Source organism: Pristiophorus japonicus, unplaced genomic scaffold, assembly GCF_044704955.1.
Source record: "Pristiophorus japonicus isolate sPriJap1 unplaced genomic scaffold, sPriJap1.hap1 HAP1_SCAFFOLD_29, whole genome shotgun sequence".
In the NCBI taxonomy this organism is placed as follows: domain Eukaryota; kingdom Metazoa; phylum Chordata; class Chondrichthyes; family Pristiophoridae; genus Pristiophorus; species Pristiophorus japonicus.
In genome coordinates, this window is record NW_027252668.1 from 15,981,643 (window position 1) to 15,997,688 (window position 16,046).

General features: G+C 47.1%; 3 non-coding genes across 3 annotated transcripts; 1 reads left to right on the plus strand and 2 right to left on the minus strand.

The window, feature by feature from the left end:
• Window positions 1-383: 383 nt before the first annotated feature.
• On the minus strand, window positions 384-456 carry trnav-cac (transfer RNA valine (anticodon CAC)). The gene has a single exon. It is a non-coding gene; the product is annotated as a tRNA-Val (tRNA).
• Window positions 457-9,151: 8,695 nt separating this feature from the next.
• Window positions 9,152-9,224, minus strand: trnav-cac (transfer RNA valine (anticodon CAC)). Its single transcript has one exon. It is a non-coding gene; the product is annotated as a tRNA-Val (tRNA).
• Window positions 9,225-10,509: 1,285 nt separating this feature from the next.
• On the plus strand, window positions 10,510-10,598 carry trnaq-uug (transfer RNA glutamine (anticodon UUG)). Its single transcript is given in 2 exon segments — window positions 10,510-10,545; window positions 10,563-10,598. It is a non-coding gene; the product is annotated as a tRNA-Gln (tRNA).
• Window positions 10,599-16,046: the final 5,448 nt, after the last annotated feature.

The following is a 16,046-nucleotide window of genomic DNA, read 5'->3' on the forward strand; positions in this document are numbered from 1 at the left end:
CTGCTGGTTCAGTGGTGCGGCGCTCACCGAGGGAGCCCGGATTCAGAAAGTAACTCTTTCATTCAAAATCTTTAAAATAATGACATGCAACGAATTAAACTGTGTGTCGGGGGATTGGGATGGGTGAAGATTATTTGTTTTATTCCCCATTCATTAACCGACAGCGTTGTTTTGTAGAATTGTTACTGAGGGTCAGTGGAAACTTCAATAAATGAAATTTAATCATTCGAGGATTTTGAATCATTGATGAAGTTTTCTCCCTTATCTGACTTTACACACTCTGCATTTAGGAGACTGGTTTAAAATGTTCAGTGCTCATGTGACAAGAAACTGGGGCGACTTTTGTTCAATTTATTTCACAGCAAAAATAGTCTCCAAAATAATGTTTCTGCCCGGGATCGAACCGGGGACCTTTCGCGTGTGAGGCGAACATGATAACCGCTACACTACAGAAACGCTATGGTTCAGGTAATCTCAGGAATATAACCAGAGCTTTAACCTACACAGCTGGCCGATACTTCAGGAGCTTGCTTTACGAGAATAGAATGACGCTGCTATATTTAGGAAGGCTGTGAGTGTGGCAGGAATTGATCTCGTGTTTCCCAGTCTTTACACATAGGAACAGGAGATGGCCATTTAGCAGCGCGTGGTTAGGATCTGGAATGCACGGCTTGAAAGGGCGGTGGAGGAAGACTCAACCTTGTCTTTCAGACGGGAGTTGTATAAGTGTCTGAAGGAAAAACAATTGCAGGGCTACGGGGGAAGGGCGGGGGAGTGGGACTCTCTGAGAGTCGGCACGGGCTCGATTAGCCGAATGGCCTTCCGTGCTGTAACCATTCCATGATTCGATAAGTTAGTGGAACATTTCATAGTGTGGGTGGGAGCACAACATTGCAAAGGGACATGGATTGAGTCGGCAAAACTAGAGGCATCTGATTCAGGAGATTCGTGGGGTGCGGAAATTCAGGTGTTTATTGACTTTGAAAGGAACATTTTTGCTTTGTGCCGTTTCGGACATTGAAACATTTGTGAAATGAATTTTTTGCAGAAAGGGATGCAGCATTTAACCATCTGCCTTAACACTTCTTTCAGGATGTCAGCTCACATTTCGTTTCGATGTTATTCTTCCAGAATTGCTATTTCCTTTGGTGTTTCACAATAACCGGCACCTTGCTCAAAAGTCAGTCTCACTGTTTCCCCAGTCTCCTGTTGATGTTATCAGCAATGAACATTTTGACCCAGACCCCGAAAGCACAGTTTGTAAAATGATTTATGGTTTCAGAATTCACTTGCAGAGCAGAGAAGAAATGATTCAATTATGGAGTTCCTTCAGTTAGCATTTCTTTATTGTGCAAAAGAAGATTGTGGGTTAATTAATGATGATTTTCCATGAAAGCAACATAAAATTAAAAGAAATGCAATCGCCCAACATGGGGCTTAAACCCAGGACCTTGTAATTAAAAGTCTCATGTTCTACCGACTGAGCACGCCGGGCTTCTGGCTAACGCTAGATTTTATCGCTCATTGCAGCCAGGCGCCTGTTGGCCACCCGCAGCCTGGATACAGTAACGTCCCAACAGCTCATTGGCAGTCGGAGTGGGACTGTGCGGTGCTTCAGAAGACAGGTCGAAAAAGCAAATTCACTGATTCCGTCCCATGTGCTCCACCGATCAAGAAAAGCAACACACTAAACATGCTTCAATAATGGTTACACCTGAGCTCCACAATTGTGCAGTAGTTGGCTCGTTGGTCTAGGTGTATGATTCTCGCTTTGGGGTTGTTACTTGAAATTTGCGAGAGGTCCCGGGTTCAAATCCCGGACGAGCCCTCAATTTACCCACGAATTTTGAACTTCATCGAATTTTTGCAAAGAAAGACTTGCATTTCGACAGCACCTTTCAGGAACTCATGACGCCCCAAAGCGCTTTCCAGCCGTTGAGTTATGTTTGAAGTGTTGGAGTGTGGGGAAAGATGTGCCCGAATCAACCCACACGAACTGCAACTCTTTGCGAAGGAGTTCGGTGCAAAGAATCAGGTATCTCAGGGACTTTGCCTTTCTATGAATGAGTTCTGCTTGTACCTGCATTCAAGCTTGAAACAGCAACTGGGCTTCATCTCACTGGAGCAGCGTGTAGCGGATAGTGAGTAGGTGACCAGGTTGATGTTCGCCGCTTTCAATCTTTGAAATTTCACCAAACAAAGATACGGTGAATCCAACTGTCCCTGTCAAGCGACAGATTGAAGGGATCGGTGCTCCAAACAGAGCTGGAACACGCGCAGTGCAGTAATATGGTCCGCAACATTAAATGTCAGAGTTATTAAACAGACAATAATTAAACATACACTTAACAACAGTACTTACACCCAAACCTTGCGAATGTTCGCCGAAGAACTCAAACACGTTACAGTTCCCAGCTCGGTGTACAGATTGATCAAAAATTAATCGGATTCTAAACTATCTGTTCCAAATACCACATTTTATAACTTTTCCTTACCCCTGCGACGTGGCAATTTAAATTTTTAATAGTATTACCGAACACAAGTGCCCAACTTCTGATGGAAGTTCATTAACCTGAAACGTTAACTCTGTTTCTCTCTCCACAGATGCTGCCTGACCTGCTCAGTGTTGCCAGCATTTACTCTTTTTATTCTCCTAACTTATAATCAGAAAATCACTTCCCTTGTCATCTAACTACACTCCTTCCTGATATGTAGCCTTGTCCTCCAAACCAGGCTCCTTTCGGATGATTCAGGCATTCATTGGAATTATAACTTCTGCACGATAACAATTCTGTGAATTATGTAACTATGTAATACTTGCCACCAGAGTGCGCGACTGTTGGAGTCCTAATGGTCACCTGCTCACACCTGCAGGGTCAGTATAAAAGGTCGGCTGCCATGTTGTTCAGGCACTCTGGAGTTGTAATAAAGAAGACTAAGGTCACACTAAGTTTAGCTCACAGTACTCAGCCTCGGGGAGTTTTTTTCTACACAACAATTGGCGACGAGTAACAGAACACGAACCTTCACACAACCATGGCTGCCGTTGGAATATTAGAGAGATCCGTAGAGGGTGATGATTGGGAAGCCTTCGTCGAGCATCTCGACCTGTACTTTGTGGCCAACGAGCTGGAAGGAGACACTAACGTGGCCAAGCAAAGGGTGGTTCTCCTCACCGTCTGTGGGACTAAAATATACAGCCTCATCAAGATTCTGCTCACACCGACAAAACCAACGGAGAAGGAATATTCAGAGTTGTGCACACTGGTTTGGGACTAGCTCAAGCCGAAGGAGAGTATCCTCATGGCCAGATATCGTTTTTACACGCACCATCGCTCTGCGGACCAGGACCTGGCGGATTATGTCACCTACCTGAGACACTTCGCGGGACCTTGCTATTTTGGAGCTGCGTTGGGGCAAATGCTGTGGGACTTTTACGTGCTGGGCATCATCCACGAGGTCATTCTTTGAAAGCTGTTGGCTGCTGAAAACCGAGACCTGAGCAGGGCCATCGCGATTGCCCAGGCATGCATGGCCACGGACGATAACACCAAACAGATATCTTCTCAACATCGAAGCTCACCGGCAAGTACTGTGCATAAAATGATGTCGCTAGCCGGCTGAACTGCATATGGGAGGGTCGATACGTCTGTGGGTGCAAGACCTGTGATGACTCAGAGTGCGCCATCGGGGGTAAATGTGAATCTATTAGCACCGTGTTGGTGCTGCGGGGGTAATCCTCGGGCCCATCAATGTCGATTCAAGCACTACGTGTGCAAAGGCTGCACAACGATGGGGTAACTCCAGTGAATGTGCAAACGTGCTGTGACATACCAAGTGGCTGAGGATGATCGATCCGGCAACTGAACCCAAGGAGCAAGGAGTGCAAGTGGGGATGTAGAATTCTATCAGGGAGGCGTGAGGGTGTGCCCGAAACGTTTCCTTTGGCCACCTGTGGCTCGCTTACCGTGTCGGAGTTCTGAGTAGAGCACTTGCTTAGGGAGTCTCATGTTGGGCATGTGGACAATGTGGCCCGCCCAGCGGAGCTTGTCGAGTGTGGTCAGTGCTTCAATGCTGGTGATGTTGGCCTGAGCAAGAACACTCATGTTGGTGCGTCTGTCCTCCCAGGGGATTTGCAGGATCTTGCGTAGACAGCCCTGGTGGTATTTGTCCAGTGATTTGAGATGTCTGCTGTATATAGTCCATGTCTCGGAGCCATACCGCGGTGCAGGTATCACCACCGCCTTGTAGACCATAAACCTGATGGCAGATTTGAGGTCCTGGTCTTCAAACACTCTCCTCCTCAGGTGATCGAAGGCTGTGCTGGCACACTGGAGGCGGTGTTGGACCTCGTCATCGATGTCTGCCATTGCTGATAGTAGTTTCCCGAGGCGTGGAAAAGGCACTTACAGTCTTCCTAAATATAGCACCCTTATTCTATTCTCTTAAAACAAGCTCCTGAATTCTCGGCTAGCTGTGCAGGTTAGAGCTGTGGTTTTATCCTCAGATAGATTCGACCACAGTGTTTCCGTAGTGTAGTCGTTATCACATTCGCCTCACACACGAAAGGTTCCCGGTCCGAAACCGAGCGGAAAGATCTTGAAAACTTGAATATGGGCCGAATACCTGACTCCTGTTCCTAACTCTTACGTTCTTCTGATCTCTTGACCTTTCACAGAAGAACAAACTCTCCTCTGAACATGCATGAGAAAGCTCCAGAAAATATTTCCCCCCGAGCTGCTTTCGCGTGTGAGGCGAACGTGTTAACCATTCCACTGCGGAAACATCTCCACTTTCAGCACCAGATTACCAAAATTAAACCCAATGAGATCGGGATAAAAGTTCCTCACATGCTCAGAACAAAATATATCATTGATGGTCGACAGAAGAATGAACAAACTTCAGCACCAGGTCAGACGGAAATGTTCAGCGAGCAGGTGGACTGCTGAATCGCACTTTTAAGAAGTTGGTGGTGACAAAACAAATTTGTTTCGCTTAATGATTAAATGGGACATGAACCCACATCTCCAGAGGAGAACAGTAACGTGAATACAGCACCTTACACCGCTCGGCCATCCTGACTATTCAGTGCTGTGTGTGGCCACCTGCAGGTTGATTTTGTACTTTTGTGTCCTCTCACATGAAATAAACGAGGGCATCAGGCGTATCTCTGCCTGACACCGGTGAAACAGTGAGACAGACCTTGGAGCAAGGGTTTGGTTATTTCGACACAGCAAAGGAAATATTAATTCTGGAAGAACAATATCCAAAAGAACAATGACCAGTGAGCACCCTCTGTGCTGACTGGGAATGTGTTCGCTCACCTTAAACAACTTCTGTCCCACACTGAAAGTTCTCAATCCTTCTCCTCCGCTGGCCTTTACAGAAATGTCACCAATCACCCAGCCACCGTGTTCACTTCCTCACAATGGGGCCACAGAGGCTCCTACCATCTCCCCGCGATCAGCGAACTCACCCAGTTTACAAAATTATACCTCGAACACGTGCCTGGCAAAGGGCAGGAGAAGCCAGATAGTCTGTGAGGTCGGTCTATCACAGAAAGTATTGGTATTCATGGTGATTACAGCAATTATTAACCGTCTCACAGAACTCAATTATTTTTATGCGATGAATTGATCGAGGACTGAAACCAGGTTAGTGCGCTGGATCTTAAACCCTTGACCACCAGGTAACAGTTATGATACATGTCGATATAGTTATATATATTTATATATGAACCTGAATGTCAATGGCTACCTACCTAGAACTCGCGGTGCCCACGGTAGTGTGTCTAACTTTGAGTGAGAGAAACGGTTCCACAGTGACACCTGTCATATGTCCTACATGGTTATTGCTTGTACTATTGCAAGTTATGCACCAGAGGAACTGCAGTGGGAGGCTTGTAGCTTACATGTTCAGGTGTGCCTGGTATAAAAGGCAAGCCATCAGGTGTGATCCTCACTCTGTGGTTATCAATAAAGGACGAAGGTCACTACAGTTCAAGCACTACACATTGTCTCGTGGAGTCATTATCAGAGCATCTGAAGGTATAACAATTGGCGACGCGATTACGGACCTTCACACGAAAATGGCTAACCTTGGTACGTTGCAGCAGTTCGCCGATGGTGATGATTGGGAAGCCTTTGTGGAGAGGCTTGTCCATTTCTTCATAGCAAACTATCTGGCAGGTGACAACACGGTCACACTGGCTGATAAGTGCAGAGCTATCCTGCTAACCAGTTGTGGGCCCACCGTCTACGGCCTCGTTAGGGACTTGCGGGCACCAGCGAAGACAATGACCAAGATGTACGAGGAGCTTGTAACACTGATCCAAGAACAACTCAAGCCCAAAGAGAGCATCCTCACAGCCAGACAGCGGTTTTATACACACCGACGGCCCGAAGGCCAGGAGATCACGAAATATGCTGCAGACCTCAGGAGGCATTCGGCACCGTGGAATGTTGGTGACCACCTCACCGAAGCACTGCGGGATATCTTTGTCATCGGAATCGGCCACGAGGGCCTTCTTCATAAGCTACTGTCAGCAGATACCACAGTCACACTGCAGAAGGCCATCTCCGTGAGCCAAGCATTCATGACCTCGACCTGTGGCTCCAGGCGGATGACTCATCCTCAGGACTCAAACCCGGCAAGTACTGTGCACAGAGTGGTGCCTTTTAGAGGCTGGACTGTAGAACGTGAACCTTCTCAGGGGAGAGAGAACAGGTCCCCGAGTCCCTAAACTCAATGTCCATGGTCAGATCAGCCATGATCTTATTGAATGGCAGAGCAGGATCGAGGGGCCGAATGTCCGACTCCTGTTCCTATTTCTTCTGTTCTTTTGTTAATCATTTAAGGAGCTTGAATTATTGATGAAGTTTTCTAAGCTATCTGACATTACACACTCTGTATTTCGGAGACTGGTTTAAAATTTTCAGTGCTCATGCGACAAGGAACCTGGGGCGAATTTTGTTCAATTTATTTCACAGCAAATGTAGTCTTAAAATAATGTTTCTACACGGGTTCAAACCGGGGACCTTTCACGTGTGGTTCTCCAAGTGGTGGAGGTTGTGCTCGAGTTTAAAATGGTGCATTCGATCCACTTTGAAAATGCATCTACAACTACGAGGATCATTTTGCCCATGAATGGGCCCGCATAGTCTACGTTCACCCGCGACCACGGTTTGGGAGGCCAGGGCCAGGGGCTCAGTGGAGCCTCCCTGGGGGCATTGCTGAGCTGGGCACAAATAGTGCACCTTCGGACGCAGAGCTCCAGGTCCGCGTCAATACCAGGCCACCAGACGTGGGATCTGGCTATTGCCTTCATGAGAACAATCCCCGGGTGCTCGCGGTGGAGCTACCAGACAAATGCCTCTCTGCCTCGCTGAGGCATGACTACTAGACTGCCCCACATCAGGCAGTCAGCTTGAAGTGATAGCTCATGCATGCTCCTGTGAAAGGGTTTTAATTCCTCAGGGCAGGCATCACGAGCCTCTGCCCAGTCACCGGTTAGGACACATCTTTTTACTAAGGATAACGTGGGGTTGCTGGCCGTCCAGGCTCTGATTTGGTGAGTTGTTATGGGCGAACCTGTGGACTCAAAGGCATTGATTGCCATGACTATCTCACAGTCCTGTTCGTCAGACCCTTCCGTGGTGGCCAGGGGTAGCATGCTTAGGGCGTCGGAACAGTTGTCTGTGCCTGGTCTGTGCCTTATGGTATAGTCGTAGGACGCCAGCATGAGTGCCAACCGTTGAATTGGCGCCGAGGCGTTGCCGTTTATTGCCTTACAGAAACTTCTGGTACAACAGCCCCAACAGAGGGGAGCTGACCAGTGAGCTCCCTCGTTGCTGATCGGGAATGTGTTGGCTCACCTTAAACAACTTCTGTCCCACACTGAGGGCCCAACTTTAGGGTGGAGTTGCTCCTAGTTTTTTGGAGCAACTAGTTTACTTTTTAGAATGTTAGAAATTGCAATTCTCGGATATTAGTTTGCTCCAGTTCAACTGAGTTCGTTGTGGTTGGCTTCAGGTAAGGTATTTTTTTTCAAAAGGGGGTGTGTCCAGCCACTCAAGCCTTTTTTGCAAGATTCGGCAGTGCAAACCTACTACAAACTAACTCCGGCTGGAGTAAGTTCCCACTTTTGTAAGTTCAGAACAACCTTACGTAGAGGTAAGCTCAGTGCAGGCACAGCCAGAGAGGGGGTGGGAATTAAACACAAAAAGGACTGAAGCATTAAACACATCACTTAAAATGTCCAAAAACCTCTTTTGATGATATCTTGCCTTATATTTGCTGAATGAGGATAGTTGCTTCTCTTTTTATAAATAAACAAGTGTTACCTCACGGCTGAGGCAGGCACATTCCGGCTGCTTTCTGATGAGCTGTTAGAGATTATTTAAGAGTCCGAGGATCCTGTAGCCCCCACAATAGGATATCCTCTCCCCCGGAGTTTTCCTCAGCGTGTGCTCGGTGTACGGGGAGCTTTGGCCTGGGTCTGAGGTAGCTTGCATCACAGCGATGGACAATAAACCTCTGAGCTCTGGAACTGGGAAGAGCGAATAACTAATGAGTTGTTTGTGGGTTTGAAATGCGGCTTAGATCTGCTGGTATTAACCGAGGCAGGGACTGTGAGACATTGCATTGTGTTCAGATTTAATCACAGCAATATCCGCAGTCATGAGCTGAAAAGGACGAATAGCTGAAAAAACACAAGAAAAAAGCTTAAGAAATGTCAGCAATTGTGGTCAACTATTTAATCTGTTTCCTGCTCGTTTAGTGGTGCGGCGCTCACAGAGGGAGTCCGGATTCAGAAAGTAACTCTTTCATTCAAAATCTTTAAAAGAATGACATGCAACGAATTAAACTCTGTGTCGGGGGATGGGGATGGGTGAAGATTATTTGTTTTATTCCCCATTCATTAACCGACAGCGTTGTTTTGTAGAATCGTTACTGAGGGACAGTGGAAACTTCAATCACTGAACTTTAATTATTTAAGGATTTTGCATCATTGATGGTGTTTTCTCCCCTATCTGACTTTATACACTCTGCATTTAGGAGCCTTGTTTAAAATGTTCAGTGCTCATGCGACAAGGAACCTGGGGCGACTTTTGTTCAATTTATTTCATGGCAAAAATAGTCTCCAAAATAATGTTTCTGCCCGGGCTCGAACCGGGGACCTTTCGCGTGTGAGGCGAACGTGATAACCGCTACACTACAGAAACGCTGCGGTTCAAATCATCTCAGGAATATAACCAGAGCTTTAACCTACACAGCTGGCCAATACTTCAGGAGCTGGTTTTACGAGAAGAGAATGATGGTGCTATATTTAGGAAGGCTGTGAGTGTGGCAGGAACTGATCTCGTGTTTCCAAGACTTTACACATAGGAACAGGAGATGGCCATTTAGCAGCGAGTGGCTAAGATCTGGAATGCACAGCTTGAAAGGGCGGTGGAGGAAGAATCAATCTTATCTTTCAGACGGGAGTTGGATAAGTGTCTGAAGGAAAAACAATTGCAGGGCTACGGGGGAAGGGCGGGGGAGTGGGACTCTCTGAAAGTCGGCACGGGCTCGTATGGCCGAATGGCCTTCCGTGCTGTAACCATTCCATGATTCGATAAGTTAGTGGCACATTTCATAGTGTGGGTGGGAGCACAACATTGCAAAGGGACATGGATTGAGTCGGCAAAACTAGAGGCATCTGATTCAGGAGATTCGCGGGGTGCGGAAATTCAGGTGTTTATTGACTTTGAAAGGAACATTTTTGCTTTGTGCCGTTTCGGACATTGAAATATTTGTGAAAGGAATTTTTTGCAGAAAGGGATGCAGCATTTAACCTTCTGCCATAACACTTCTTTCAGGGTGTCAGCTCACATTTCGTTTCGATGTTATTCTTCCAGAATTGCTATTTTCTTTGGTGTTTCACAATAACCAGACCCTTGCTCTAAAGTCAGTCTCACTGTTTCCCCAGTCTCCTCTTGATGTTATCAGCAATGAACATTTTGACCCAGACCCCGAAAGCACAGTGTGTAAAATGGTTTATGGTTTCAGAGTTCACTTGCAGAGCAGAGAAGAAATGATTCAATTATGGAGATCCTTCAGTTAGCATTTCTTTAATTGAGCAAAAGGAGATTGTGGGTTCATTAATGATGATTTTCCATGAAAGCAACATAAAATTAAAAGAAATGCAATCGCCCAACATGGGGCTCAAACCCAGGACCTTGTAATAAAGCGTCTCATGTTCTACCGACTGAGCACGCCGGGATTCTGTCTAACGCTAGATTTTATCGCTCATTGCAGCCAGGCGCCTGTTGGCCACCCGCAGCCTGGATACAGTAACGTCCCAACAGCTCATTGACTATCGGAGTGGGACTGTGCGGTGCTTCAGAAGACAGGTCAAAAAAGCAAATTCACTGATTCCGTCCCATGTGCTCCTCCAATCAAGAATAGCAACACACTAAACATGCTTCAATAATGGTTACACCTGAGCTCCACAGATGTGCAGTAGTTGGCTCGTTGGTCTAGGGGTATGATTCTCGCTTTTGGGGTTGTTGCTTGAAATTTGCGAGAGGTCCCGGGTTCAAATCCCGGAGGAGCCCTCAATTTAACCACGAATTTTGAACTTGCATCGAATTTTTGCAAAGAAGGACTTGCATTTCGACAGCACCTTTCAGGAACTCATGACGCCCCAAAGCGCTTTACAGCCGTTGAGTTGTGTTTGAAGTGTTGGAGTGTGGGGAAAGATGTGCCCGAATCAACCCACACGAACTGCAACTCTTTACGAAGGAGTTCGGTGCAAAGAATCAGGTATCTCAGGGACTTTGCCTTTCTATGAATGAGGTCTGCTTGTACCTGCATTCAAGCTTGAAACAGCAACTGGGCTTCATCTCACTGGAGCAGCGTGTAGCGGATAGTGAGTAGGTGACCAGGTTGATGTCCGCCGCTTTCAACCTTTGAAATTTCACCAAACAAATATACGGTGAATCCAACTGTCCCAGTCAAGCGACAGATTGAAGGGATCGGTGCTTCAAACAGAGCTGGAACACGCGCAGTGCAGTAATATGGTCCGCAACATTAAATGTCAGAGTTATTAAACAGACAATAATTAAACATACACTTAACAAGAGTACTTACACCCAAACCTTGCGAATGATCGCCGAAGAACTCAAACACGTTACAGTTCCCAGCTCGGTGTACAAATTGATCAAAAATTAATCGGATTCTAAACTATCTGTTCCAAATGCCACATTTTATATATTTTCCTTATCCCTGCTACGTGACAATTTACATTTTTAATAGTATTACCTAACACAATGCCCAACTTCTGATGGAAGGTCATTAACCTGAAACGTTAACTCTGTTTCTCTCTCCACAGATGCTGCCTGACCTGCTCAGTGTTAACAGCATTTACTCTTTTTATTCTCCTAACTTATAATCAGAAAATCACTTCCCTTGTCATCTAACTACACTCCTTCCTGATATGTAGCCTTGCCCTACAAACCAGGCTCCTTTCGGATGATTCAGGCATTCTTTGGAATTATAACTTCTGAACGATAACAATTATGTGAATTATGTAACTATGTAATACTTGCCACCAGAGGGCGTGACTGTTGGAGTCCTAATGGTCACCTGCCGACACGTGCAGGGCCATGTTGTTCAGGCACTCTGGAATTGTAATAAAGAAGACTAAGGTCACACTAAATTTAGCTCACAGTACTCAGCCTCGGGGTGTTCTTCTCGACACAACAATTGGCGACGAGTAACAGAATACGAACCTTCAAACAACCATGGCTGCCGTTGGAATATTAGAGAGATCCGTAGAGGGTGATGATTGGGAAGCCTTCGTCGAGCAGCTCGACCAGTACTTTGTGGGCAACGAGCTGGAAGGAGACACTAACGTGGCCAAGCACAGGGTGGTTTTCCTCACCGTCTGTGGGCCTAAAATATACAGCCTCATCAAGAATCTGCTCACACCGACAAAACCAACGGAGAAGGAATATTCACAGTTGTGCACACTGGTTTTGGACTACCTCAAGCCGAAGGAGAGTATCCTCATGGCCAGATATCGTTTTGACATGCACCATCGCTCCGGGGACCAGGACCTGGCGGATTATGTCACCGACCTGAGACAATTCTCGGGACCTTGCTGCGTTGGGTCAAATGCTGTGGGACTTTTACGTGCTGGGCATCAGCCACGAGGTCAGTCTTTGAAAGCTGTTGGCTGCTGAAAACCGAGACCTGAGCAGGGCCATCGCGATCTCCCAGGCATGCATGGCCACGGCCGATATCACCAAACAGATATCTTCTCAAAATCGAAGCTCACCGGCAAGTACTGTGCATAAAATGATGTCGCTAGCAGGCCGAACTGCGTATGGCAGGATTGATACGTCTGTGGCTGCAAGACCTGTGATGACTCAGAGTGCGCCATCGTGGGTAAATGTGAATCTATTAGCACCGTGTTGGTGCTGCGGGGGTAATCCTCGGGCCCATCAATGTCGATTCAAGCACGACGTGTGCAAAGGCTGTACAACGATGGTGTACCTCCAGTGAATGTGCAAACGTGCTGTGACTTACCACGTGGCTGAGGATGATCGGTCCGGCACGGATCACGCAGCACATGCAACTCAACCCAAGGAACAAGGACTCCCAGGTGCAGGTGGGGATGTAGCATTTTATCAGGGAGGCTTTGAGGGTGCGCCCGAAAGGTTTCCTTTGGCCACCTGTGGCTCGCTTACCGTGTCGGAGTTCTGAGTAGAGCGCTTGCTTAGGGAGTATCATGTTGGGCATGTGGACAATGTGGCCCGCCCAGCGGAGCTTGTCGAGTGTGGTCAGTGCTTCAATGCTGGTGATGTTGGCCTGAGTGAGAACACTAATGTTGGTGCGTCTGTCCTCCCAGGGGATTTGCAGGATCTTGCGTAGACAGCCCTGGTGGTATTTGTCCAGTGATTTGAGATGTCTGCTGTATATAGTCCAAATCTCGGAGCCATACCGCGGTGCAGGTATCACCACCGCCCTGTAGACCATAAGCCTGATGCCAGATTTGAGGACCTGGTCTTCAAACACCCTCCTCCTCAGGTGATCGAAGGCTGTGCTGGCATACTGGAGGCGGTGTTGGAACTCGTCATCGATGTCTGCCGTTGCTGATAGTGGGTTCCCGAGGCGTGGAAAAGGTTCCCGAGGCGTGGAAAAGGCACTTACAGCCTTCCTAAATATAGCACCCTTATTCTATTCTCTTAAAACAAGCTCCTGAATTCTCGGCTAGCTGTGTAGGTTAGAGCTGTGGTTTTATCCTCAGATAGATTCGACCACAGTGTTTCCGTAGTGTAGTAGTTATCACATTCGCCTCACACACGAAAGGTCCCCGTTCTGAAACCGGGCGGAAAGATCTTGAAAACTTGAATATGGGCCGAATACCTGACTCCTGTTCGTAACTCTTCCGTTCTTCTGATCTCTTGACCTTTCACAGAAGAACAAACTCTCCTCTGAACATGCATGAGAAAGCTCCAGAAAATACTTCCCCCCGAGGAGCTTTCGCGTGTGAGGCGAACGTGTTAACCGTTACACTGCGGAAACATCTCCACTTTCAGCACCAGATTACCAAAATTAAACCCAATGAGATCGGGATAAAAGTTCCTCACATGCTCAGAGAAAAATATATCATTGATGGTCGACAGAAGAATGAACAAACTTCAGCACCAGGTCAGACGGAAATGTTCAGCGAGCAGGTGGACTGTTGAATCGCACATTTATGGAGTTGGTGGTGACAAAACAAATAGGTTTCGCAAAATGATTAAATGGGACATAAACCCACATCTCCAGAGGAGAACAGTGACATGAACACAGCACCTTACACCGCTCGGCCGCCCTGACTATTCAGGGCTGTGTGTTGCCACCTGCAGGTTGATTTTGAACTATTGTGTCCTTTCACATGAAATAAACGAGGGCAGCAGGCGTATCTCTGCCTGACACCGGGGAAACAGTGAGACAGACCTTGGAGCAAGGGTTTGGTTATTTCGACACAGCAAAGGAAATATTAATTCTGGAAGGACAATATGCAAAAGAACAATGACCAGTGAGCTCCCTCGGAGCTGAGTGGGAATGTGTTGGCTCACCTTAAACAACTTCTGTCCCACACTGAAAGTTCTCAATCCTTCTCCTCCGCTGCCCTTTACAGAAATGTCACCAATCACCCAACCACCGTGTTAACTTCCTCACAATGGGGCCACAGAGTCTCCTACCATCTGCCCGCAATCAGCGAACTCACCCTGATTACAAAATTATACCTCGAACACTTGCCTGGCAAAGGGCAGGAGAAGCCAGATAGTCTGTAAGGTCGGTCTATCACAGAAAGTATTGGTATTCATGGTGATTACAGCAATTATTAACCGTCTCACAGAACTCAATTATTTTTATGCGATGAATTGATCGAGGACTGAAACCAGGTTAGTGCGCTGGATCTTAACCCCTTGACCACCAGGGAACAGTTATGATACATGTCGATATAGTTATATATATTTATATATGAACCTGAATGTCAATGGCTACCTACCTAGAACTCGCGGTGCCCACGGTAGTGTGTCTAACTTTGAGTGAGAGAAACGGATCCACAGTGACACCTGTCATGTGTCCTACATGGTTATTGCTTGTACTATTGCAAGTTGTGCACCAGAGGTAACTGCAGTGGGAGGCTTGTAGCTTACATGTTCAGGTGTGCCTGGCCTGGTATAAAAGGCAAGCCATCAGGTGTGATCCTCACTCCGTGGTTATCAATAAAGGACGAAGGTCACTACAGTTCAAGCACTACACATTGTCTCGTGGAGTCATTATCAGAGCATCTGAAGGTATAACAATTGGCGACGGGATAACGGACCTTCACACGAAAATGGCTAACCTTGGTACGTTGCAGCAGTTCGCCGATGGTGATGATTGGGAAGCATTTGTGGAGAGGCTTGTCCATTTCTTCACAGCAAACTATCTGGCAGGTGATAACACGGTCACACTGGCTGATAAGTGCAGAGCTATCCTGCTAACCAGTTGTGGGCCCACCGTCTACGGCCTCGTCAGGGACTTGCTGGCACCAGCGATGACAATGACCAAGATGTACGAGGAGCTTGTAACACTGATCCAAGAACAACTCAAGCCCAAAGAGAGCATCCTCACAGCCAGACAGCGGTTTTATACACACCGACGGCCCGAAGGCCAGGAGATCACGAAATATGCTGCAGACCTCAGGAGGCATTCGGCACCGTGGGATTTTGGTGACCTCCTCACCGAAGCACTGCGGGATATCTTTGTCATCGGAATCGGCCACGAGGGCCTTCTTCATAAGCTACTGTCAGCAGATACCACAGTCACACTGCAGAAGGCCATCTCCGTGAGCCAATCATTCATGACCTCGACCTGTGGCTCTAGGCGGATGACTCATCCTCAGGACTCGAACCCGGCAAGTACTGTGCACAGAGTAGTGCCTTTTAGAGGCTAGACTGTAGAACGTGAACCTTTTCAGGGGAGAGAGAACAGGTCCCCGAGTCCCTAAACTCAATGTCCATGGTCAGATCAGCCATGATCTTATTGATGAGCAGAGCAGGATCGAGGGGCCTAATGTCCGACTCCTGTTCCTATTTCTTCTGTTCTTTTGTTAATAATTTAAGGAGCTTGAATTATTGATGAAGTTTTCTACGCTATCTGACATTACACACTCTGTATTTCGGAGACTGGTTTAAAATTTTCAGTGCTCATGCGACAAGGAACCTGGGGCGAATTTTGTTAAATTTATTTCACAGCAAATGTAGTCTTAAAATAATGTTTCTACACGGGTTCAAACCGGGGACCTTTCACGTGTGGTTCTCCAAGTGGTGGAGGTTGCGCTCGAGTTTAAAATGGTGTATTCGATCCACTTTGAAAATGCATCTACAACTACGAGGATCATTTTGCCCATGTTTGGGCCCGCATCGTCTACGTGCACCCGCGACCACGGTTTGGTAGGCCAGGGCCAGGGGCTCAGTGGAGCCTCCCTGGGGGCATTGCTGAGCTGGGCACAAATAGTG